Raw genomic sequence first — 24405 nt, 5'->3', positions numbered from 1 at the left:
GCCTTCCTCCAGGCTGAAAGGAAACACACCCTGGTGAGACCACAGCCACACCACCTGCTCAGCCCTCCCTGCCCTCTGTGCCGAAGGTCAGACTCTGCAGGAGGAGAGAGGCTGCACAGGAGAGGCCTCCTGCAAGTGCAGACAGCAGAGGCTTGTGGGAAACTCCCTGACCACAGATCAGGAAGCCTGTAAGACAGCTGAGTTGCACCCCTGCCCCACTGCTGGGTGACTGTTGGCTGTCAGCTCTCTGCCCTGAGCCTCAAACCCACAAATACTCCTGTGCCTCTAGCCTCTTGGTGCTGTTGGTCAGGACCAAAAAATATCTGTGTGAAAACAGTGAAAAAAGAGCAATTTACTCCATATTGATAACAATTAATTAATGTATAGCAATTTCTGACTGAGACATTGGGGGAAATTAAAGGATAAACAGGAAATAACATGGATATAAGGGCAACTCCAGAGTCTAAGTAACCAAACATTCCTGGAGAAAATGTTTTCTAAGAAAGATATATTTATTTATTTGAAAGACAGAATTACAGAGTGAGAGAGAGGGAGAGAATCCCCATCCATTGGTTTACTCCCTAGATAGTCCCAAAAGCCAGGGCTGGACCAGGGCAAAGCAAAAACCAGGAGCTCCTTCTTGGTTTTTCATGTGCAGGAGCCCAAGTACTTAGGCCATCTTCCACTGCTTTCCTAGGAACATTAGCAGGGAGTTGGAAGAAACGGAGCAGCCGGGACATGAACTGGCATGCATATGGGATGCCTGAATTGCAGGCACATGTTTAACAGGCTATACCACAACAATTCTATAGAATAAAATATTCTAGAGAGAAACATCCCTACTCTGAAAAGCATTCAGCTCACCACATAGCATCTGCACAACTGGTCAGCAGCCCTGTCTTCGCCCATTCATTTTTCACCAGCACCTTTGAGGAACAAGAGAGGAATGACTCCCCCTGGGTGGTGTTCTAGGAGGGAGGGAAGGGACAGAAATCATACTCCCAAACTCAATGACCCTATTTGTTGCTCTCCCTTTTTCTTTAACTCTGACAGCTTCTGGCATATGCCTTCTGGTGCAGTCCAAGAGCTAGAGCATTGGAGGCTAAACACTAACAATTCTCATATAGGACAGAGACCTGGATTGGAAAGAGACCCAGGATGCAGGCAGAGTCCATGCCCATCATTGCACACACGTCTTAGAGCACAGACTGCAAACAGCCACCCAGATGTGAGAGAGCCCAGGGAGCAGGGTTCTGTACAACCATTGCCACTGCTGCACCCAAAAAGGGGTCCACATGTCTGTGCCTGGACAGAGACAAGGAGGGGACAGCTGGGCACAGGTGGGATGGAGACCACGAGGCATCTGGAGAGTCATTCACCAGCCAGGTAAGCTGCCTTCCTCCGACCTGAAACGCAGCACAGGGAACAGGTGAGCTGAGACCCAGAGTGTCCTCCACAAAGAGACATGGAGAGTTCAGGAGGGGAGCAGAGCTTACCGAGTTCTGCCTGGAGCTCATCTGAAAGAGAGAAAAATCCATGAGCATCCATCTCCAAGAAACAGAAGGACTGTGCCTAGAAACTTTAAAAAAAAAATCTTCTGTATCCTAAAAAATTTCTTATTCTAGATCAATCCACACACCTGCACATCCAGCTGTCCTCTCTTGGTCAACAAAGGCAACTGCTCTGAGCCAGGGAACCTGAATCTCCACAGAGACCTGCACCCACGGAATCAACTCCTCTAGGATGTCCTTTTCAGAAACCAACTCTGTCGAACAATACCCTATATCTTGTGCGGTTGTGTGAGTGCAGCCTGTTGAAATCCTTGCTTAGTATATACTAAGTTGATCTTCAGTATGAAGGTAATTAAAAATGAAACTCGATAAAGGGCAGGATGGGAGAGGTAGAGGGGAGGGCCACAGGAGGGAGGGAGGTTGGGGGGGGGGGGAAGCCACAGCAATACAAAAGTTGCACTTTATAAATTCACATTTATGAAATTTAAAAAAAAAAGAAACCAACTCTGTCCCTGCCCCGTACTGGCCCCTGACCTGCATTATCAATGGCCTTCATCCCCTTCTCCCTTTCTGCTGCTCCACTTCCCTAATCCAGCCAAGATTCTTACATTTCTGCATCTCCAGCACCTTTGCAGAGTGCTCTCTCCTGGTGAAGCAGCCAGCCCCAAAGAGCAGGAGCACCAGCACAGTCAGGCTCGCGGTGAAAGCTGCCTTTCAGGGAGAGGCCTGCGGGAAGAAGGGCTCTGGGGCCCAGGCAGAGACCCAGTCAGGGGAGCACCCAGGCCCACCCCCCACACTCAGGGATGCCGGCACCACCTCCCAAGCTCTACCAGGAATGAGAAGCAACACTGACCTGATGGACACAGCCATGGCCTTCTCCTGGCCCAGGATGGGATTGAGGACGGAGCAGCTCACACTCCCTGCAGAGCTGTCTCTCACCACCAGAGCCACCTCCACGCTAAACAGCCCTGCTGCGTCCTGGGCATGGGCCTCAGAGAACTCCAGGAACTTCTTCCCGCTGAGGTCTGTCCACTGCACCTGGGGCTTTGGGAACCAGCCCGAGGCCTTGCACACCACAGGGACCCCATCTTGCTCTGGCCCTTCAATGTGCACTTGAGGGGCAGAGCCCAGGCCTGCAAGAGGGGAGCTGTGGAGACCTTGGAGACCACATGGCCCAGGGCCCTCAGCAGGGTGTGGGTGTGGCTCAGCTACAGGGGAGTCACTGTGTTCCATTCTGGAGAGTCCATGGGAGGGCGTGGCCTGAAGGAGGGGAAAGAGCCCTGGGCCCATGGGGGCACAGAGTAGGGGGCTTTCTCCTCAACTCTGCAGATGGGAAGACTGAGGCCCAGAGAAACCAGGAGCAGGAACTTGACCCCAGGACTCCATCCTGAACCTCTGATCTCCTCACTCACTCACTCACTCCTGGGGCACCTGCTATGGTTCCCACTGCCTCTCTCTGTAAATCACTCCCAATACTACACCAGTCAACAACCCTGTCTCCACTCCTGCCCTCATATCCACACCCCTGAGTTATCTCTGCCAGGTTTCCTTACAGACACTAGAAAATCAGACTTTCAGAACCTAATACGTATTATTAAAATACCTCCTATACTTTGTCCATCTTTGTATGTAGCCAGCCCTCTACCACACACTTGGTGGTTCCCTCACATTGGCACTCTGAGGTTGGTCATGTGACCTGACTTCCACAATGAGAGAGTGGCTTAGCCTGACTTAAACAGAAGCTTGGAAAGCACTCGTGCCATTGGTGCTCTTGTGTGCATTTGGAGGGTGAACCTGAGATGGAAGATCTCTAACACTCTTTGTTGCATTTTGAATAAGTTAAAAAAATATATAAAACTTTTTAAAAACGGAATTCATGGCTGGCGCCACGGCTCACTAGGCTAATCCTCCGCCTTGCGGCGCCGGCACACCGGGTTCTAGTCCCGGTCGGGGCACCGATCCTGTCCCGGTTGCCCCTCTTCCAGGCCAGCTCTCTGCTGTGGCCAGGGAGTGAAGTGGAGGATGGCCCAAGTGCTTGGGCCCTGCACCCCATGGGAGACCAGGAGAAGCACCTGGCTCCTGCCATCGGATCAGCGCGGTGCGCCGGCCGCAGCACGCCTACCGCGGCGGCCATTGGAGGGTGAACCAACGGCAAAAGGAAGACCTTTCTCTCTGTCTCTCTCTCTCTCACTGTCCACTCTGCCTGTCAAAAAATAAAATAAAAATAAAAAAATTAAAAAAACAGAATTCATGTTACATCTGAATACCTAAAAAAACCCAAACAAACAAAAACAAAATATGAGATTTCTGTCTTTGCAATCCCTTAATGGATGGCCTGTGATGTGTCCCACATTTTGGTTTGGTGCTTATTCAGCCATGAAACAGTTGTGTTTTCCTACTACCTTTGCAAAAGGAATTCTGAGAGAAGACTTTGGTTTTGATTTTACTTCCACAACCACACCAAAGATGTGTGAGTAAACCCGACTGACACACTAGGACTCCCTGTACAAGATTTATATTGAGAACAGCAATGAGTGACTGAGCTGTCTTCCCTCACATATGAAATGAGATGTTAAATTACATGAGTTTCCTTCCAAAACCCAATACTCCCAAGGTCCAGATTAGAATACAGATCAGGTCACCCACCTGCCACCTGCAGTTCTAAAGTGGCCTCTTCATAGTAGCTTCTGGGTTTGAAGAAACAGACGTACATCCCGTTGTCTGAAGCCTGGACCTTCTGGATGTGCATGGCAGCCTGCCCCTGGGTGAGGAGGTCCCTCACCAGCGAGGTCCGCCCTGCGTACTGGGGCATCTGCTCCTCGTTGTGTTTCTGACGGTTCCAATAGACAAACACCACCTCTGAGAACTTGGTACGGAACCACCGCAGCTCCATGTCCTCTGCATTCATGGCTGGGACCAGGGAGCAGGGCAGGATGGCGTCACCACCCAACTCTGCCACAATGGGATCCGAGAGGTCGATCACCTGGAAATCATCTGTGGACACAGAATAGACTGAGAACTGAGAACACAGGGTGAGGGGCAGAGACGCACACATCTGTTGTGGTCATGGAACAGCTCCTAATGCAGTGGACATTCTGCTAATATTGGAGGGACAAATAAATAAACAAATGAATGCTCAGAACTCCAAAAAAGGAGGGGGCCAAAGTGAGTATTTTCAAATTATTGACACTTCCCTGCACCCCATGGGAGACCAGGATAAGCACCTGGCTCCTGCCATCGGATCAGCACGGTGCGCCGGCTGCAGCGCACCAGCCGCGGCGGCCATTGGAGGGTGAACCAACAGCAAAGGAAGACCTTTCTCTCTGCCTCTCTCTCTCACTGTCCACTCTGCCTGTCAAAAAAAAAAATTATTGACACTTGACATTAAAGCAGGCCCCAAATCCTTAGACAACGGACTACTTCTCCAACACCCACTGGATGGCTGAGTGACTCATCCTAACTTCTTAATGACAACCAGTTCTTGGGGCAGCACCACCAGATTCTGGGCCTCAGCCAACCTCATCCTGTCCTGACCAAGAGGGCTGGGGGCTCCTCCCACCCCAGAAGAAGACCCAGAATGAGTCAGGGACAGACTCACCTGCAGACCCCCACGTGGGCAGCTGGGCGAGGAGACACAGGGAGGGGAGACTGCAGAGCAGAGAGGGGCGGCAGCCGTGCTCCATGTCCTCGGACCTGGGGAGAGAGGCGGGGAGGGGGCAGCCAGGGCCAGCAGGCAGCAGGCAGGAGACAGCAGAGCGCCAGCCACTCTTTGGGGAACCAGTGCCAGGGCCGCCCTGTCAGCACCAACAGAAGCAAAGCCTTCCCTACAGGCTCAGCACACAACAAGGGGTCCCCACAGGATCCAACAGCACAGACAGCTGGGCTGGGGCTCTACCAGTCCTTCTGGGGAGACTGAGGTGCCAGGGAACCCTCAGGGCAGCCTGGGGGGAAACAGCCCCTCCTCTTCCCAACCCAACTGAGGCCCCTCTGCCCAGAAAATCAGGTCTCTTCTTTCTCAGCCCCAGGGGCCCCATGGAGGAAACCATGCACTATGCACACAGTGCCCAGGACCCCCCACCACCAGGACAGAGGACCCTGATTCAGGCCACTCACCCTGAAGGACGACCACCTCCTGCTTGCCTGCAGCTCTTCAACCTCCAGTGGTGACCTGGGTGTCCCCTGAGAAGGGTCAGAGACAGACCCATCCTCACCGAGCCTGTGCTGCCTGTCCCCGGGGCCCAGCACCTGTGGCATCTGTGGCTGTGGAGTTCACCTAAATTTGACCCCACCCCCAGCCTCTAATTCCACAGGCCCAGGTCATGGACCTGCATTCAGCAGGTGCCCATGCAAGCTCCTGCTGGCAGGTGAATCCTCATTCTCTCCACATTTCTGCATTAACAGTTAAGGACCCCAGTGGGAGACAGCGCCACAGAGAGAATGGTCCCTGATCAGAGGAAATGATCCCCACACTAAACACTGTTTGTGGGTAGGAAGAGGAGGCAGCCTTCCCTCCTGGGAAGAACAGGCTCAGGCCCCCCCATGGTGCTCCCTGCAGGCTCAGCCATGCTAGGTCACAGCTGGAGGCAGAGCCCTGGAGTTTCTGGGCCTCAGTTCCCTCATCTGCATATGTAACAGCGTCTTCCCCCAGGATTGCAGCAGAGGTTCCTGACTCTGGATCAGCACAGTCACTAATGCAGTCAGAGCAGGGCCTGGCCTAGTGCACATGTGAGAAACGGAAACCAAAGAAATGAACAGGGGCCCAGTGCTCACTAACCTCGTCCTGGTTCTTCCTGGAGTGAGACTTCTCCAGCCACCCCCCCCCCACTGCCCTGAGCCCCACCACACTCTCAGCTCCTCCCTCCTCCCTGCTCCCTGCTTCCCTCTTCACCCACAGGGGTTTCACAGCCAGCTCCCCTGCTCCCCTTGACTTCCTCCAATGTCTCTAAATTCAGTAGCTCCAAAGACTTCAGAGCCACAGAGATTCCAGCCACCCCCTTGGCTTGCACCTGCCCTGAGCTGTCCTCAAAGCCATTACCCCTGCTTCAATGTCCACTGCTGAAGCCCAGGAATCCTAATCATAATTCAGTGGGCTTCTAGGAGATCAGAGGGGCAGCAGAGCTGGCACCGGTGCAGCAGCCTCTGCAGAGGCCCTGGCCCTGGGGCCCCACCAGGACCTCCCACCCAGAAGAGCCAGCCCCTCTGTCTCCTTCCACCATCTACAGTGAGAGCTTGCAGGGGCAGCCTGGGCAGGGAGTGCCCTGCCCTGTGGACCTTGCTCCCTGTTGTCAGCAGGAGTGAAGAGCAGGAGACAGCACCACAGCTGCCCTGGGAGTGGCTGCAGCACAGCCTGCTTAGAGCTCACAGTGCCTCAGCCCCTCCCCCTCAGCCACCACCTGCCCCTGCCCAGCACCTACACCTCCCAAGGCCGAGAGAGGTTAGGGAACTTTCAGGAAATCTCAGAAGAAACTAAATTTCAGCCCATGACTTTTTAGTGTCAGGATCTGAGCTCCACACATTAGATTCCTGCCACTTTTTGTCAAACTGCAAGTACATGCAAAGGACAAGAACCCTGCATCTCTTAACATGCAGGAAGTCATAGGGGAGGGCGGGGCTAGAGCTGCAGTGAGACCCTGCACCCCCCTCTACAGCCACATCCCTCATTCCCAGCCCATCCCCAGCTGCAGACAGCTCAGAGTGAGAAAGAGCTGCCACGGGGCCTTAGATTTTCAGCTGCCATGATGTTGACAAAACCATCTCAGCCTGCAGCCCAGCCCTTTGCCCTGTGGATCTGGAAGGAGAGGGAGAGGGAGAGGGTGAGGGAGAGGGAGAGGAGGGGGGGAGAGGAAAAGGGGGAGGGAGAGGGAGAGGCAGAGGGGCCAGAAGTGCCCCAGCCAGGCCAGATTTTCCCTAAAATACACCCCAGGGGAGATGAAGAACTCCAGCAGGAGGGCAGCACACAGCCACTCCTCCTCCCCCAGCTACCAGGCCCACTGCTCAGCGGCCATCACATCACTGCTCTTCACTAAGCCACCAAGGATTTCTTCCTCAAATATCAATTTTGTAGCTAATATACAGCCGGGACTAGAACCGGCACCCATATGGGATGCCAGTGGTTCAGGCTAGGGCTTAACCCACTGCACCATAGCACCAGCCCCAGCTGCTCCACTTCTGATGCAGCTCTCTGCTATGGCCTGGGAAAGAAGCAGAAGATGGCCCAAGTCCTTGGGCCCCTGCACACACATGGGAGACCCGGAAGAAGCTCCTGGCTCCTGGCTTTGGATCACATGGCTCTGGCCATTGCAGGCATTGAGGGAGTGAGCCAGCAGATGGAAGACTCTCTGCTTCTGTCTCTCTGTAGCTCTGCCTTTCAAATAAATAAGTAAATTTTTTAAAAAAATAATAAAGATACATGCAAAATGGAATAAGGATAAATAGGACAGCTGATATATGAATAGCAAAGCAAAGACCCTGTAGAGTACTTGTGTATGGTCTCATTCTTGTGGTGAGGCATTTTGATAAATGTATGAGCACCTCAGACCCCCTTTCCCACACAGTGTGAGCAGCTCAGCGCCCTCCTCAGGCTGCACTGTGGCTTAGAGGATTACATCAGGCAGAGTCCACTCAGGAGACAGGAACCACATCAGCCACCTGAGCAGGGAAAATATAACCTAAAAACTATTAACTAGAGAAATGTGGTTCACTACTAAAGGGAAAAGAAAGCTCCAGGAAGACAGAAGGGTGGCACTGTGGTGCAGCACAGTGCCTGGTTCAAGTACCGGCTACTCTGCCTCTGAGCCAGCATCATGACAACAATGATGTCATTTTACCTAGGTGGTAACATAAGTGGGTTCTTCAGCCTCTGCTACACAGGGGAGGCCAAGATGGAGTGACTGACTCCTGGATGAGGCCAGGCCTAGCCCTAAATGCTGCAGTCATGTGGGGATGAACAAGTGGACTAAAGATCCGCCCCCCTCTGGCTTTCATATAAAAATGAGAATAAATAAAAATATACATTATAAGAGACTATAGTAAACCCACTTTTTTTTTTTGCTTCCCAACTCAAGCAGATGTTAATATTATTTTATTTTTCACCAAAGAAACCACTTATTTAATGAGTACAAATTTGATAAGTACAACTTTAGGAATATAGTGATACTTCCCATCATACCCACCCTCCCACCCTATCTCCTCCTCCCTCTCCCATTCCCAGTCCCATTCTCCATTAAGAAAAAAAACTTGTTCAGCAACAGTCAAGACAAAGACTGTTCAAGTCATTGCTTCTCAAAGTGTCAATTTCACTTCTAGAGATTTTCTTTTAGGTGCTCTATTGGTTTTTGCAGACCAGAGAGAACATATGATATTTGTCTGTTTAGGACTGGCTTATTTCACTAAACATGATGTTTCCCAGCTTCATCCATTTTGTTTCAAATGACTGGCTTTCATTTTTTTGTACCGCTGTGTAGTATTCCATGGAGTACATATCCCATAATTTATTTTTCGAGTTTTCTGTTGATGGGCATTCAGTTTGATTCCATGCCTTAGCTATTGTGAATTGAGCTGCAATAAACATGGAGGTGCAGAAAACTCATTTATTTTCTGATTTCATTTCCCATGGGTAACTTCCCAGGAGTGGGATAGCTGGGTCATATGGTAGGTCTGTAGCTAGATTTCTGAGATATCTCCATATTGTCTTCCATAGTGGTTTTAGCAGTTTACATTCCCATCAACAGTGTATTAGGGTACCTTTTACTCCACATCTTCACCAGGATTTGTTGTCTGTTGATTTATGTATGAAAGCCATTCTAATTGGGTGCAGTGAAACTTCATTGTGGTTTTGATTTGCATTTCACTGATGGCTAGTGATCCTGAGCATTTTTTTAAAGATTTATTTATTTATTTGAAAGGTGGAATTACAGAGAGGCAGAGAGAGAGAGAGACAGAGAGAGGGAGAGAGAGAGGGAGTTGTTTGTTTTTTTCCATCTGCTGGTTCACTCCCCAAATGGCCGCAATGGCCAGAGCTGGGCTCATCTAAAGCCGGGAGCCAGGAACTTTCTCCAGGTCTCCCACATGGATACAGGGGCCCAGTGATTTTGGCTATCTGCTACTGCTTTCCCAAGCTATTAGCAGGGAGCTGGATTGGAAGTGGAGCAACTGGGACTCCAACTGGCACCCATATGGAATGCTGGCACTGTAATGGCGGCTTTACCTGCTATGCCAAAGCACTGGCCCCAATCCTGAACATTGTTTCATTTGTCTATTGGCCATTTGGATTTCCTCTTTTGAAAGATGTCTGTTCAAGTCCTTGGCCCATTTCTTAACTGGGTTCTTTATTTTATTGTTGTAGAGTTTCTTAACCTCTTTATATATTCTGGTTATTAATCCTTTATCAGTTGCATTCTTTGCAAATAAATTCTCTCATTCTGTCTGCTGACTCTTCATTTTGCTGAATGTTTCTATTGCTGAATAGAAGCTTCTCAATTTGATGTAATCCCATTTGTTGATTTTGGCTTTGATGGCCTGTGCCTCTGGGGTATTTTCAAGAACCCTTTGTCTGTGCCAATGTCTTGCAGGGTTTCCCCAATGTTCTCTAATAATTTTATGGTATCAAGTCATAGATTTATGTCTTTAATCCATTTTGAATAGATTTTCATGTAAGGTATAAGGTAGGGATTCTGCTTCATACTCCTGCTTGTGGATATCCAGTCTTCCCAGCATCATTTGTTGAAGGAACTGTCCTTGCTCCAGCGATTGGACAAACCCAATCTTAAACAACTTATATATAACATCACAAGTGTAAGGAGAGAGGAAGAAAGTGACTACTATACACAAAGACATACACAAGACAAGCAAAGATAAAAATCAGTCAGCTTTTTTGCTGCAATAAGGAAATACTTGAGGCAGAGTAACATTACAAGAGGTTTATTTTGGCTCACAGCTCTGGGGAGCCAAAGTCCAGAGAGCACAATGCAGACTTTCACAGGGGCCGCCTTTGAAAATCACAATATGACTGCATCACTCACGTCTCTCTGTGTTCATGGGCTCCCTTTCCTACCCCCATAAATCCACCAAAATTCAATCACAGGGGCTCTGCACTAACAAACTGCTCCACTCAAATCACTTCAGAAAGTCCTTAACTCTACAATAATTTGATTAAGTGTCACCCCCTCACTATCATTAATCTATAACTTATAAGATTGCAATCTCCACTGAGCTTGGCAACACAAATATTGAAACCATAGCAGATACTGACTTCCTTGTTGGTATAACTGGTTACAAGGCCAGAGGTGCTGGTCGGCGCTGAGGCCCAATAACCTAATCCTCCGCCTGCGGCGCCTGCACACCGGGTTCTAGTCCTGGTCGGGGTGCCGGATTCTGTCCCGGTTGCTCCTCTTCCTGTCCAGCTCTCTGCTATGGCCTGGGAGGGCAGTGGAAGATGGCCCAAGTCCTTGGGTCCTGCACCAGCATGGGAGACCAGGAGAGGCACCTGGCTCCTGGCTTCAGCGCGGTGCACCGGCCGCAGCGGCCATTGGGGGGTGAACCAATGAAAAAAGGAAGACCTTTCTCTCTGTCTCTCTGTTTCACTGTCTAACTCTGCCTGTCAAAAAAAAAAAAAAAAGCAAGGCCAGAAGTGCTATCCACCACTTCCTTCTTCCACTTCCCATTTCATGCTCTTACCCTCATTAGAATTGATAGATTATCAGATAGTTTTCATTTTTCTTTTTTTCATTTTATTTGAAATGAAGACAGAGATCTTCCAGACACTGATTCCCTCTCCAAATGCAAACAACAACAACAGTTGCTGGACAAGACAGGTAACTCAATCCAGTTATCCCACATAGCTGGCAGGAATACAACTATTTAAGTCATCACCAATTCCTCCCAGAGTGTGCATTAGCAGGAAGTGAGAATCAGAGATAGAACCAGGACGGGAACCCAGCCAGGCATTCCAACATGGGATGTGGGGGTCTCAAGCGACATCAGGACGCCTGCTCCACGTTCCCTTCCTGGACAAAGTATTTTACCTGGAAGAGTGGACGACTCCTTGCTGGGAGAATCTGAGCCCTCAACAGTCCTGCTTCATTTTGTTTGCTGTGGTTTCCACTCACTGTGACAACTGGACTTGGATCATAAAGAGGCAATGCATTGAGTAGCTAGAACCATGCTCACGGTCAGAGCTGTCTGCAGTGGAACTTGATCAGGAAATTCTCGTCTTCGTCTTCATCTCACTCAGGATCCACTGCTACCCTGCTAGCAGCTCTCTTCTTCCCACAGCTGCAGTGTAGACACAGAAGGGAATCCAAGCCCTCCCCTTAGGTTCCCTGAATTAACACAGCAGTTTGTTCACTGGGAACAGAAAGTTACTAAAGTGTGGAAAATCATGTGTGTTTCCACCATCTCCTTGTATGGAAGTTAACAAATAGAGCATTAAATACTTTTACCCTAAAAATCCATCAGTCACTCATTTCCATGGAAATATTTATATGGCCAACTTCCCCAGAACAGAGCTGGGGAACCCATCAACCTCTAAGCCCTCTGCTAGCTCTCCTAATTTGGGCACAGTAATGCAGACTTCAGCCCAGTTGACATCCAAAGAGAATTGAAAATCAATTACAAATATTTCAGGACAAAAAAATAAAAAACAAATCCTCATAGTAATCTTCAGGCTATCCTAACAAGTGCAAACAGCTGTGAGTGTCCATGTTCTGCTGTTTGAACACAGGCATGAACCAGCAGCTCTCATAACCACAGGAGGAAAAAGCTCTTGGTCCATACAGTACTTACCCCAGAGGCTTTGTCCCAGGAGCCTGCAGCCCTAGCAAGAATCTGAGGAGTCAGGGGCAGTGAGGGCCCCTATGGGGCTCAGGGCAGCAATGGAGACTCAGCCCCTGGGGGAGCTCCATCCACTCCAGAGCCTGAGCTGAGCCCCTCCCCTGGGGGCCTCCCAGCCTCCTCCAAAGAAGGAGACTTGCTAAGGGGCACAGGGAGCCCCTCAGACCCCTCCTCTGTGGGGCAGATGGTCAGGGTCACCTCTCCCTGAAGGCTGAAGTATGGAAATAGGGTCCCAGAGAGAGAAGCTGGGGGGAAGGAGAAAATGTGGGAGCCGTCAGTCATGTTGTAGAAGGAGACGTCCCCCTCACCATAGTCCAGGAAAATCCCCCACCCTCCAGGGATCCTGCCTAAGGCATAGAGCCTGTGGAGGCTTAGTCCAGGCAAGGTAGCTACCATAATAGCACTCCACAACCCAAAACCCCTCATCTGGGAACTCTGTATACCTGCCTTTCTTGTCATGTGCTCCCTACAGAGCCCCAGAGCCCACTCGCTGACTGACCCACAGCTGATCTCCACCTCCCAGTAACATCTTCCTGACGTGATGCCCTCAAGGCCCAACACACAGTAGATGTCATCAGAGCCTTCAGGGATGAACTTGCAGGTCACACTCTTCTTTTCAGGAGAGATGGCAAGCATGGGATGGGCAGAGCTGGGATGCAGAGTGACAGACCCTGCAGAGAAAGTTCAAAGTAATCCAGGGTCACTTCCAGCCTCATAGCAAGGATGCACAACCACACCCAGAACCACCCAGCTGCATGGGGGAGTAGAAAGGCTGCTGAGATAAGAGCCCTGTTATGCAAGCCCTTGGTCTCAAGCAGGAGGAGGAACCAGGAGACCTCTCTAAGTGTCAGATGTGTCACAGAGACCTTGACAACCAGCCTGGCTTTGTTCCTGTCACTTTGGCCCCACCCACCACCATTGATGGTGCCAGCATCTGTACCAGCACAAGAGAACTGAAGGAGAGGCCAGAGCCTTGGGGGCCACAAGGAGGACCACTCAGAAAGAACACGAAGTCACCTACAGGCCTGGAACCATTATTTCTGACAGTCTACAAGGGAACAAACATTACATATCATGAATCTGCACAGACTGCACACATCAGCCCGGCGCCTGCCTTTCTAAAGTAGTGATGGGGGAAATGTGTGGGAGACATTCAGCTGATGGACTGTGTCTTACACACACACACACACACACTCACACGGCAGCCTTTCCTCCAAGCCATAAAGCTTAACACCAGAGACTGAGAGGCTGTCCACTCACAAACAGAAAAGGTATCTCCCAGATTTCATTCTCAAATTATGCTTCTCAGGTTCCTAGAAACAAATCATCATGGAGATCAGTTTTCTTAAGCATAAACTGGGGAGATCAAAATTTCCAGCCCCTCCCTTTACATCAGTAGCACTGGCTGAGCTGAACTTGCAGGCTGCCTATAACCTGGAGGATGATTTTCTAAGATATCCATGTCCTAATCTCTAAACCTGTGGCTCTGACACCTAAAGCTTTGCAGATGGGATAAAAGTTAGGACCTTGAAGTTAAGGTATTTCACTGGATGATCCAGGTTAGCCCAATCGCATCATGTGAGCCGTGAAAGCACACAGCCTGCCAAGGTGTGTGTGGCCAGAGAAAGTAATAGAGTGAGGGAACCAGAGTTGAAAGATGTGTACCTTGCTGTCCTTGAAGACAGAGGAATGGGGCCATGAACTTAGGTGTGCAAGTGGGTTCAGATGCTGGGAAATCCAGGAGCTGACAGAGGGAATGCAGACTTGCAGGTGTTTTAGCCCAGTGAGACCTGTCTCAGATTTCTGACCCACAGAGCTGTAGCACAATCAATGTGTGTGGTGGAGCCACTAAGGCTGAGGTCATTTTTCTGGCAGCAAACAGAAACCTCCTACAATCACGTGTGCTGGAGAGTTACACCCAGTGTGGAGCAGAACTGGCAGGAGAAGGCATCTGGAGAGAGCACGAGGACCCTTGGAACCTGAACACGGGGAAGGCATGACCCAGAAATTCCCACGCGGTGTGGTCTGAGATGCAGGGACTCAGAGGGGCCCAGAGAGCCAGTGGGCAAGGGAAGGTCTGGGATGGAGGAAAAAGCGACTCAGTGCATCAATTTCTCATTCAAAGCCAAGTCTCCAAGACCACGTATTCCACTCTCTTGGAACATGGTCATCAACAGCGCCCCAGATGATCAGACAGGACCTGCCCTGCCCTTCCTCAGCTGACAGCAACACAGGGGCTTAAGGACCAGCTAAGCCCCACCTCCCCAGCATGAGCACCTGGAGCGGCACAGGAAATCTCTCCCAGATTTGCCCAAGGCTACTGCATCCCTTCCACCTCCGTGCTCATCCCTGGGGAGCAGAAAGCTAGATATTAACTTAATTGATTTGCTTGATAGGAAACAAAGTCACATCAAATGTGGGGCTGCTTGATGTAACCTCTGGAAGAACAGTGAATGTTTAATTTACTTCTTTTTCACCAAGACATTATTGTCAAAAAAAACTGTACAGTTCTGTACCATAACAGAAGAGGAGGAGAAAAAAGGGAAGGGGAGGAAAAGGAGGAGAAAACAGAACCAGGATTCATTTTTGAGAGAATAGCACAGCAAGTACTGTTTAATAAATACAACATAAAATTCACTTAATTTTCATAAGAAATATGCAAGTTAGGAATTATTTTTTATTCATAACTAGAGATCAGACATTTGTACAGTTGTGAACTCACCATAGGAAAAACTTGATTTATAGTAAAGATGCTGTTTGTTCTGTAAGAACAAATAGATGGGGCCAGCACTGTGGCATAGCAGGTAACACCCCAGCCTGGGGTACTAGCAACCCATGTGAGCACTGGCTTGTGTCCTGGCTGCTCCCCTTCTCACCCAGTTCCTTGCTAATGCACCTGAGAAAGCAGCAGAAAATGGCTTGGGTCCTTGGGCCCCTGCACCCATTTGGGAGCCCTGGAGGAAGCTCTTGGTTCCTGGTTTAGGCCTGCCCCATCTCCAACCATTGTGGCCATTTGGGGAGTGAGCCAGTGAATGGAAGGTCTCTCTCTATATATCTGTCTCTTTCCCTCCCTCTCTTTCTCTCTCTCTATTTCTCGGTAACTCTTTCAAATAAAAAAGTAAATCTTAAAAATATCAAATGAGGACAAGACTCCAAGAATCAAATTAAAATATAAGATATAAACTCAGCAGAGAAAGGGTTATGGTGAGAAGACTCTATGACCTCACCTTTTTTTTTTTTCATTTATTAAACTTTTATTTAATGAATATAAATTTCCAAAGTATAGCTTATGGGTTACAATGGCTTCCCCCCTCCCACAACTTCCCTCCCACCCGCAACCCTCCCCCCTCCCACTCCCTCTCCCCTTCCAACCACATCAAGATTCATTTTCAATTCTCTTTATATACAGAAGATCAGTTCAGTATATATTAGGTAAAGATTTCAACAGTTTGCCCCCATATAACAACACAAAGTGAAAAAAATACTGTTGGAGTATAAATACTGTTCATGGCGTCAGTAATCTCCCTAGGCTCTAGTCATGAGTTGCCAGGGCTATGGAAGCCTTTAGAGTTCGCTGACTTTGATCTTATTCCGATAGGGTCATAGTCAAAGTGGAAGTTCTCTCCTCCCTTCAGAGAAAGGTACCTCCTTCTTTGATGGCCCAGTTCTTTCCACTGGGATCTCACTCACAGAGATCTTTCATTTAATGACCTCACCTTTTATACAGAAGTCTCCTGGTAGCACCTGCTACCCAGGCCTCCTTCCCCTTAGAGGGGGCCATGACTGTTTCCCACAGTCCACATTTCTGACCATGAGCAGAAGCATCCAGACCTGGGGTGGGGGAGGGGTACATTACACAGGGCCAAAGAGCACAGCTCCTCACGTCACCACAGTGACCCCCCCGCTGCCTCAGCATCTCCCTTACTGTGTTCCTTCCCTCACTGCTGCTGGAAGATTGAAATGTTCTCCTTGCCAGAGGCAGCTTCACTAGATGCTTATTTCAAAATAACTTTTTAAAGATTTATTTTATTTTAAACTGGCTCACTTTGGAGCCCAGGTATGGGGACAGAGTCTTTCATCTGGTTCACTCTCCAACCTTCCACAATGGCCAGAGCTGGCCCACTCCAAAGCCAGGAGCCGGGAGTTTCCTCTGGGCCTCCATTGTGGGTGTGGGGCCTGAAGCATCTTGGCCATCCTCCACTGCTTTCCCAGGTGCATTAGCAGGGAGCTAAGTGGAACATATGAGATGCAAACAAGCACCCACAAGGGATGAGGGCACTGCAGGCATCAGCTTAATCCACAACGTGATAGCGCCAGCCCCTTCAAAATGGCTTTTAAAAAATCTAAGTTTGGGGAGCTTGTGTTGAGCCTGACAGCTGAGACACCCATGTCCCACATCAGAGTGCCTGGATTCAGTCCCTGGCTCCAGGTCTTTTGTTTGTTTGTTTTGTTTTTTAATGAAAGAGAAAAAAAAAAGAAGCAAGTTTATTTAAGTGATTTCACTGCTCAGTGCCTTCTCACATCACTGCCCTAGAAGACACCTTTGTTTCCACTTGCCTCTTCCCTTTGCTCGGCTCACAGGAGTCATCTTCAAAGCTCCAACATTGGAGATCTGAATTTTTCCCAGCTTTTCCCTTGGTTTATTCACCACTGCTCGATATTCAACCGGTTGACATTCTAAGTTTTCTCTACACAGTCATTCACACCTGAGCAGGCCCTGCAGCTGAGATGGTCTTTTCAGACTTGAGATGCACTTGCTTCTGCTTTAACTTTTCTCCTGTGAAACCTCCCACATGTTTATAGTTGCTCACAGCAATTTCCAGAAGGTGTCACAAGGCTACAGGATTTAATAAGCTCTCATCCTGGCATCTGTTTATACAGCTCCCTGAGACATAAACCATCCTTGGTATCAGTGCTTCCCTATCATCGTGTCTTCTGTAAAAACCTCATAACCACTTCATTAGCATCCTCTATAGATAATTTCTATGGCCCCTTTTTATTATTTATTTTAATGGAAAGGCAGAGTTACACAGAGAGAGGGACACACACACACACACACACAGAAAGAGAGAGAGAGAGAGCAAGAGAGCTCTTCCATCTTCTAGTTCACTACTCAAATAGCCACAGCCACTGGAACTGGGCCAAACTGAAGCCAGGAGACAGAAGCTTCATCTGGGTCTCCCACATAGCTGCAGGGACCCAAACATTTGGGTTATTTTCCGCTGCTTTCCAGGATCATTAGCGAGGAGTTGGATATAAAGTGGAGCAGCCTGGACTCAAACCATGTCCATATGGGATGCCGGTGCTGCAGGCAGCTGCTAAACCCACCACACCACAGCGTCAGACCCTCTGCAGCCTCTTTAACAACTTCACTGCTGCCAGATGGGCAAACCTCAGGGCCACATCACTGGGTCCCCTGCTTTGTGGTGATATCACTGTCTGCTCCTTTGTAATGAACCACTGCAGACTCCATGTGACCTTGTGCAGCAGCTTTAAGCACAGCAGTTGATCCACCACCATCACACTCATTCCCATGGATTACTCCAACCTCTGCAGATTTCTTCAGCATTTCCACATCACCCTTAAGGGCAGCCACAGGACCCGGAAATGCTAAGGTTTCCTGATGTTCCACATCATTGCCTTCCTACTCAGTCCCCTGGATAAACTGCAAAATGTTCTGCTTAAAGAACCTCTGTGCAGGTCTGCTACATTTTCTCCATTATCCTTGAAGGCTTTTAAAGCTTGTGTTTCTCTGCTCGTTCTCCTGAATAGGAATCTGAAACAGTGAAGGTGGCCTTCCAGGGCTGCTAATGAAGTGGAAGGTTTCCATTGTGGCCCACACATTCTATGCTACATCCCCATTTAACAAGAAGCTGCAAGCAGCCAAGTCCCCCAGGAAAAGTGGCCTCATGTACAGGTCTCTGTTCTCTCATCAGTCACCCTGGGATCCTGGTCACCTTTGCCTAGGAGCTTGAGAACATTCCCAAAGTCTGAACTGACACAAAGAACCGAACAGCTAACTTACTGTCCCAGTCACATAGAGATTTTAATTGTTGGGAAGAGATAGCAAGCCTACCAAATTCTATCCCATCTATAAGAGTATGTATTAGCACTAATGAACAGGAGTCCCTCACCACTCCACTTTGGAGTATTATTTGTAAAGTGAACGAGTGCCCATGAGTTGCAGTGAGATGTGAAGGAGTGTATCCACTACATCTTGAGCTGCTGAGTTTGAGACTTTCATCATGAGAGCCTACATACGGGGGCCGGCACTGTGGAATAATGGGTAAAGACGCTGCCTGCAGTGCCGGCATCCCATATGGGTACCAGTTCGAATCCCAGCTGCTCCCCTTGAAATCCAGCTCTCTGCTTCTCTGCTAAGGCCTGGGAAAGCACAGGAAGATGGCCCAAGTCCTTGGGCCCCTGCACCCATGTGGGAGACCAGGAAGAAGCTTTTGGCTCCTGGCTTTGGATCGGCACAGCTCTGGTCATTGCGGCCATCTGGGGAGTGAACCAGCAGATGGAAGGTTCTCTCTCCGCCTCAGCCTCTCTATACCTCTGCCTTTCAAATAAAAAAAAAATAAATCTTTGGGAAATAAAAAGAGCATCTGGACCTCTGGCTACAGCTATGTGGGCTGCCGTCCAACCTCTTATAGTTCCTCATATGATATCAGCTCCATGCCAGAGTTAGCTCCAGCTCTTGATCTAACTTCCTCCCATTGTAGACTGAGGAGGCAGCAGCGATGGTTGAAGGATTCAAGGAATGAACCAGGGGATGAAAGTGCTTGCTTCTCTCTCTCTCTCTCTCTCTGTCTCTCCCACCCCCACTAAACTTTAAGATGCTTTAATTTGGATTTTTCCTGAAATTGACCTACACGGTGTCTGGGAATCAATTCTATTTCACACTCCCAAGCCCTGTAACCCCTCTGCACACGTCCTACATTCCAACACCAGGGCTGGGCCTTCAGCCACTGCAGTCACTCTGAGCCACCTGCACAGCACTCACTCTCTCCCTCATCTCTTCTCTTCCCCACATGTTCTTTGCTCCCTTGGTTTGCTTGCCGTCCTTTCTCTAGGTAACAATTTCTACTTTTCTTTTCTTTTCTTTTCTTTTTTTTTTTTTTTGACAGGCAGAGTTAGACAGTGAGAGAGAGAGACAGAGAGAAAGGTCTTCCTTTTCCAGTGGTTCACCCCACAAATGGCCGCTCCGGCCCGCGCGCTGCTCTGATCTGAAGCCAGGAGCCAGGTGCTTCCTCCTCGTCTCCCATGTGGGTGCAGGGCCCAAGGACTTGGGCCATCCTCCACTGCCTTCCTGGGCCACAGCCTTCATGCATTGACCCCAAAATAGCAAACAAGGGCCTTGAGCCATTAATAAATACAGACAGAATTCTCCTAAAATGTGAAAAAAAATATGAAAAAAATCACATATTACATTTGTTGCTCTTGTAGGGAAAAAAAAAGAACCTATTCAGGGGCAGATATTTGACCTTTCAAAAAAGACATGGGTTAAGCATCTGAACTGGATGTCAGAGGCCTGGGTTAGATTCCCAGCCCCAGCTCCTAATCCAGCTCTGGCCAAGGCACACCCTTGGAAACAGTAAATGATGCATCTATCGGGGCCCTGCCAACCATGTGAGGATCTAGATTGGATTCCCAGCTCCGCCTGGCTTTGGCTCCAGCTCACTTCATAAAGAACCCTGGCCGTTGCAGATATTTGGGAATGGAACAGCCAATGGGGGAGTGTTTACTCTCTCCTTTTCTTTCTCCTTCCCTCCCTCCATCCATGCATCCATCCCACACTCCCTCCTATTCAAAGTAACATACTTTTTAAAAACAGGGGTAGGCATTTACAAGCTAAGATTCCAGCTTCTTGTCAATGGAGACCCTGAGAGGCAGCACTGAAGGGTTGTGTTTCTGACATGAATGTGGGAGGTCCAGGCTGAGGTCCTCATCCTGGCCTTGCCATAGCCATGGCTGCTGCTAGCAGTTAGGGAGTGAACTAGGAGATGGGATATCTGTCATTCTCGCTGTTGCTCTCACTCTCTGCAGGTCAAATACATTTTAAGCTTTTCTAATCTTAGAGTACCGAAATGTTGCATACAATTTCAGGTATAGCAGAGCCCAAAACCCACAAATCCATCCACAAACATCCCAGAGGCTCTGTTCCCGGATTCAGAACATTTACTCAGAGTAACTAATTCCTCAGCAACCACTGATACTTAGAGGAAGAAACCCAGGCTGGACAGTGGTCAGAGCACAAAGAAGCAGAGAAGACCATATTCCAGGGAGAGAAAGACCAAAGTGGGCCTTAAAGGGAGGAATTTGGGGGTAAGAACATAGGTCCCATGACCACTTAGTGAAATCTAAGTCTTGAGCAGTGAAACGTGGTTCCCAGGGTCATCTGGAGACCGGCGCTTCCTGATCTACACAGTGGTTGCCCTGCTGCAGGTTCTCCTCATACCTGGCTCACTGTAATGAGAAGGATCAGCTGAACAAGAGGTTTTAAGAAGGTGTTGTTAACCCTAACCATGACCTGTAGTAGACAAAGGGCCCAGAATGGAAGCAGAGCTGTGGTCCCAAAGAGGAGTCTCTGCTGCGTTCACTTAGAGCTACAACACTGACAAGGAGAGCAGCCCATCTGGTTGAGTCCACAGGTAGAGAAGGGGTGGGGCAAAGGCAGGGCAGGGAGGCAGAGGAGCCATCAGCGTCACTTACCAGCATACAGCTGTGCCTTCCTCCAGGCTGAAAGGAAACACACCCTGGTGAAACCACAGCCACACCACCTGCTCAGCCCTCCCTGCCCTCTGTGCTGAAGGTCAGACTCTGCAGGAGGAGAGAGGCTGCACAGGAGGGGCCTCCTGCAAGTGCAGACAGCAGAGGATTGTGGGAAATTCCCTGACCACAGATCAGGGAGCCTGCAGGAGGGTGAGTTGCGCCCTGCCCCACTGCTGGGTGACTTTTGGGTGTCAGCGCTCTGCCCTGTGCCTCAAAGACCACAAAGATTACTGTGTCACTGGTTCCTTGGTGCTTTAGGTCAGGAGCAAAATATGCCTGCGTGAAGATATTTTAGTGAAAAAATGGGGCTAGAGTTGTGGCTTAGTGTGTAAAACTGCAACACTGGCATCCCATATGGGCCCAAGTTCAAGTCCTGGCTGATCTACTTCCTGTCCCTCTTCTTGCTAAGGTACCTGGAAAGCAGCAAAGGATGGACCAAGTGCTTGGGCCTTTGCAACCATGCGGGAGACCCAGATGAAGCTCCTGGCTTCAGCCTGTACCAGTCCTGGAGATTGAAACCATTTGGGGAGTGAGTCAGCAGTTCGAAGATATCTCTCTCTCTCTCTCTCTCTCTCTCTCTAACTGTGCCTTTCAATTAAATTAATATAAATATTTTTAAAAACAAAAATTATTCTGCCTTAACAATTATTGCATACTATTTCCTGGTTGGGTATACTGGGTAAATTAAAGGAAAAGAAGAAACCATATAGAAATGAGACCCCTCCTGGATCAATGGAGCCAAACATTCTCCATAAAATATTTCTAGAGAGAAGAGGCAGTATGGTGAGAGATGTTCAGCTCGTCCCATCACATCCCCATATCTGGTCACCAACCCAGTCCTCTCCCTTTCACATTTCAACAGCACCTTTGAGAAAAGGAGAGGAAAGACTCCCCTGGGAGCTGTTTGGGGAGGGAGGGGGCAGAAATCACACCCCCAAGCTCAACGACCCCATTTATTCATCTCCCTCTTCTCATGAAATCTCAGTGCATCTGGCTATGGTTTCCTGGTGCAGACCAAGAGCTAGGGCACTGGAGGCTGAAACACTAGTGGCATTCACATGGGGACAGGCCAGGGTGGAAAAGACCAAGGATGCAGCACACAAGTCTTGGAACACAGACTGCAAACAGTCACCCAGATGTGAGAGAGCCCAGGGAGCAGGGTGCTACCACCACCACTCCCACTGCTGCACCCAACGAGGGTCCACATGTCTGTGCCTGGAGAGGGACAAGGAGGGGACAGCTGGGCACAGGTGGGACAGGACCACGGGACATCTGGAGAGTCACTCACCAGCCAGGTAGCTGCCTTCCTCCTACCTGAAAAGCAGCACACAGGGAACAGGAGAGCTGAGAACCAGAGTGTCCTCCACAAAGGGACAGGGAGAGTTCAGGAGGGGGAGCAGAGCTTACCGAGTTCTGCTTGGAGCTCATCTGAAAGAGAAAGAAAAACGTTGAACTTCCGTCCCCAAGAAAAGGAGAGACCGTGTGCCTGGAGAACCCACAGGAAAGACCTCATCTGTATCCGAGAAAAGTTCTTACTCCAGACCCACGCACAGCTCCAGCCTCCAGCTGTCCTGTCTGGGTCTCCACAGACACCTGCTCTGGAGAGCAGAACCCACAGACTCAGCTCCCAGCATCCTTCCTCTCAGCACCAGCTGCCCTGCCCTGCCTGGCCCCTGGCCTCCTACCTCTGGTCTTCAGTGCCTCCTCCTCTGCCCGCTGGTCCTCCTCCTTAGCCCGGCGCAGCTTCTCCTGCTTCTGCCTCTCCTGCAGCTTTGCAGAGTGCTCTCTCCTGGTGAAGTAGCCAGCCCCAAAGAGCAGGAGCCCCAGCACCATCAGGATCCCAGAAAAAGCTGCCTTCCAGGGAGAGGCCTGCGGGAAGAAGGGCTCTGGGGCCCAGGCAGAGACCCAGTCAGGGGAGCACCCAGGCCCACCCCACATGGAGAAACGTGGGCAATAAATCCAATAAAAATTCAGAGGCCTCCTAGCTCTGTGAAATTTCTGTGGCTCTATTGGTGTGGGCTACCTCTTTGAAGTATTTCCCTCTGGCCCGTTGTACAGCTGAAAATGCCAGGTAGGACTTTTGGAATTAGAAGCAACAGATTTCTTATCTGGGTGTGCTACTCTGACCATTTACCAGGTGACAGAGAGGCCGCTACCATACAGTGGAGCTCACAACAAGAAACAGCTCCTGCCGCATAAGCTGCTCTGCCATGGTGCCCATTGGAGAAAGTAGACCCAGCGGAACTTAAAGCAGCAGATGTGGATGTTATTTGGAGCCTTTGTCAGACATCATTAGAGGATTCATATTGCTGGCCCACAGAATGATGGAGCAAACCCTACCATCCTCTCTGGGAACCTATACTCACTTCTTTTGAGAAATGGCTCTTGGCTTCTATTGGGCCTTAGTAGAGACTGAACACAAACTGCTGGGCAAGCAAGATGCCATGCAACCTGAGTTGCCCCCATGAACTGGTGTTAGAGGTAAAACAATGACAAAGGAGATGGCCTTGGTACTTGTCTCACATAGAAGAATTTCCATGCAGACAAGGCAGTGAGCAAAGCAATATTAATTAAAGTCAGAAACCTCCTGCAACAACAACCAGCAAGCAGGGATAAAGAGAGGCCAACCTGAGGTCTGGTGGAAGTGGTGCTTTAATGCATAACTCAGGGAACAATCAATCAAAGGGTGGAGACAAAACCCATCAGAGGACCAGATTTTATTCCTGCCTATCACACTTATGATAAAACAGAAAAGCCATCAGAGGATGGGATAAGTGACTTCTTCATTCTAGGCTCAAGATAAAACTATAGACTCAGAAGGGTAGGATCTGCTTTTTTCTCTTTCTAAAGGCAGCTTCTGGAGAGAAACATGCATCTTGTTTACTCTTAAAGGGACTCCCCCTTTCGTTATTCCAAGGGTACCTGACATAACTACTACCTATTATCCCATCTAACTGTCACACTGGCTGTGAGCACATTCAGAGGCTGTACAGTAGGTCATGCACAGCGCTACTCCATCCACCATCACATGGGAGTGTGTACGCAACATCCACTGAGCAGGCCCTGCCTCACAGGTGAGTTACAGGAAGACACGGCCCAACACCCATGGCCCCTCCCGCACACAGCATTGCCTTTCCTCACCCAGTCTGTGCCTGTGGTCCCAAGGGGAGCTCCTAGGATCACCTGACAGGGGAGAGAAGGCTCAGCCTGACTTACAAACGGCTCTGACGCAGGCAGGCACCACCTAGTGGGCAGTTGCAGCACTGCAGCCCCTTTCTGGGATGTCAGT

General features: G+C 49.5%; 2 pseudogenes; both read right to left on the bottom strand.

Moving 5' to 3' along the window:
* Positions 1-1371: 1371 nt before the first annotated feature.
* On the bottom strand, positions 1372-5194 carry LOC133756485 (butyrophilin-like protein 1; annotated as a pseudogene).
* Positions 5195-16858: 11664 nt separating this feature from the next.
* LOC133756484 (ankyrin repeat domain-containing protein 42-like) lies at positions 16859-22949 on the bottom strand (annotated as a pseudogene).
* Between the last annotated feature and the right edge of the window lie 1456 nt (positions 22950-24405).

The sequence above is a fragment of the Lepus europaeus genome, chromosome 3 (assembly GCF_033115175.1).
Source record: "Lepus europaeus isolate LE1 chromosome 3, mLepTim1.pri, whole genome shotgun sequence".
In the NCBI taxonomy this organism is placed as follows: Eukaryota; Metazoa; Chordata; class Mammalia; order Lagomorpha; family Leporidae; genus Lepus; species Lepus europaeus.
The sequence above is the reverse complement of the archived record's forward strand: the minus strand, read 5'-3'. Positions and strand labels throughout refer to the sequence as shown.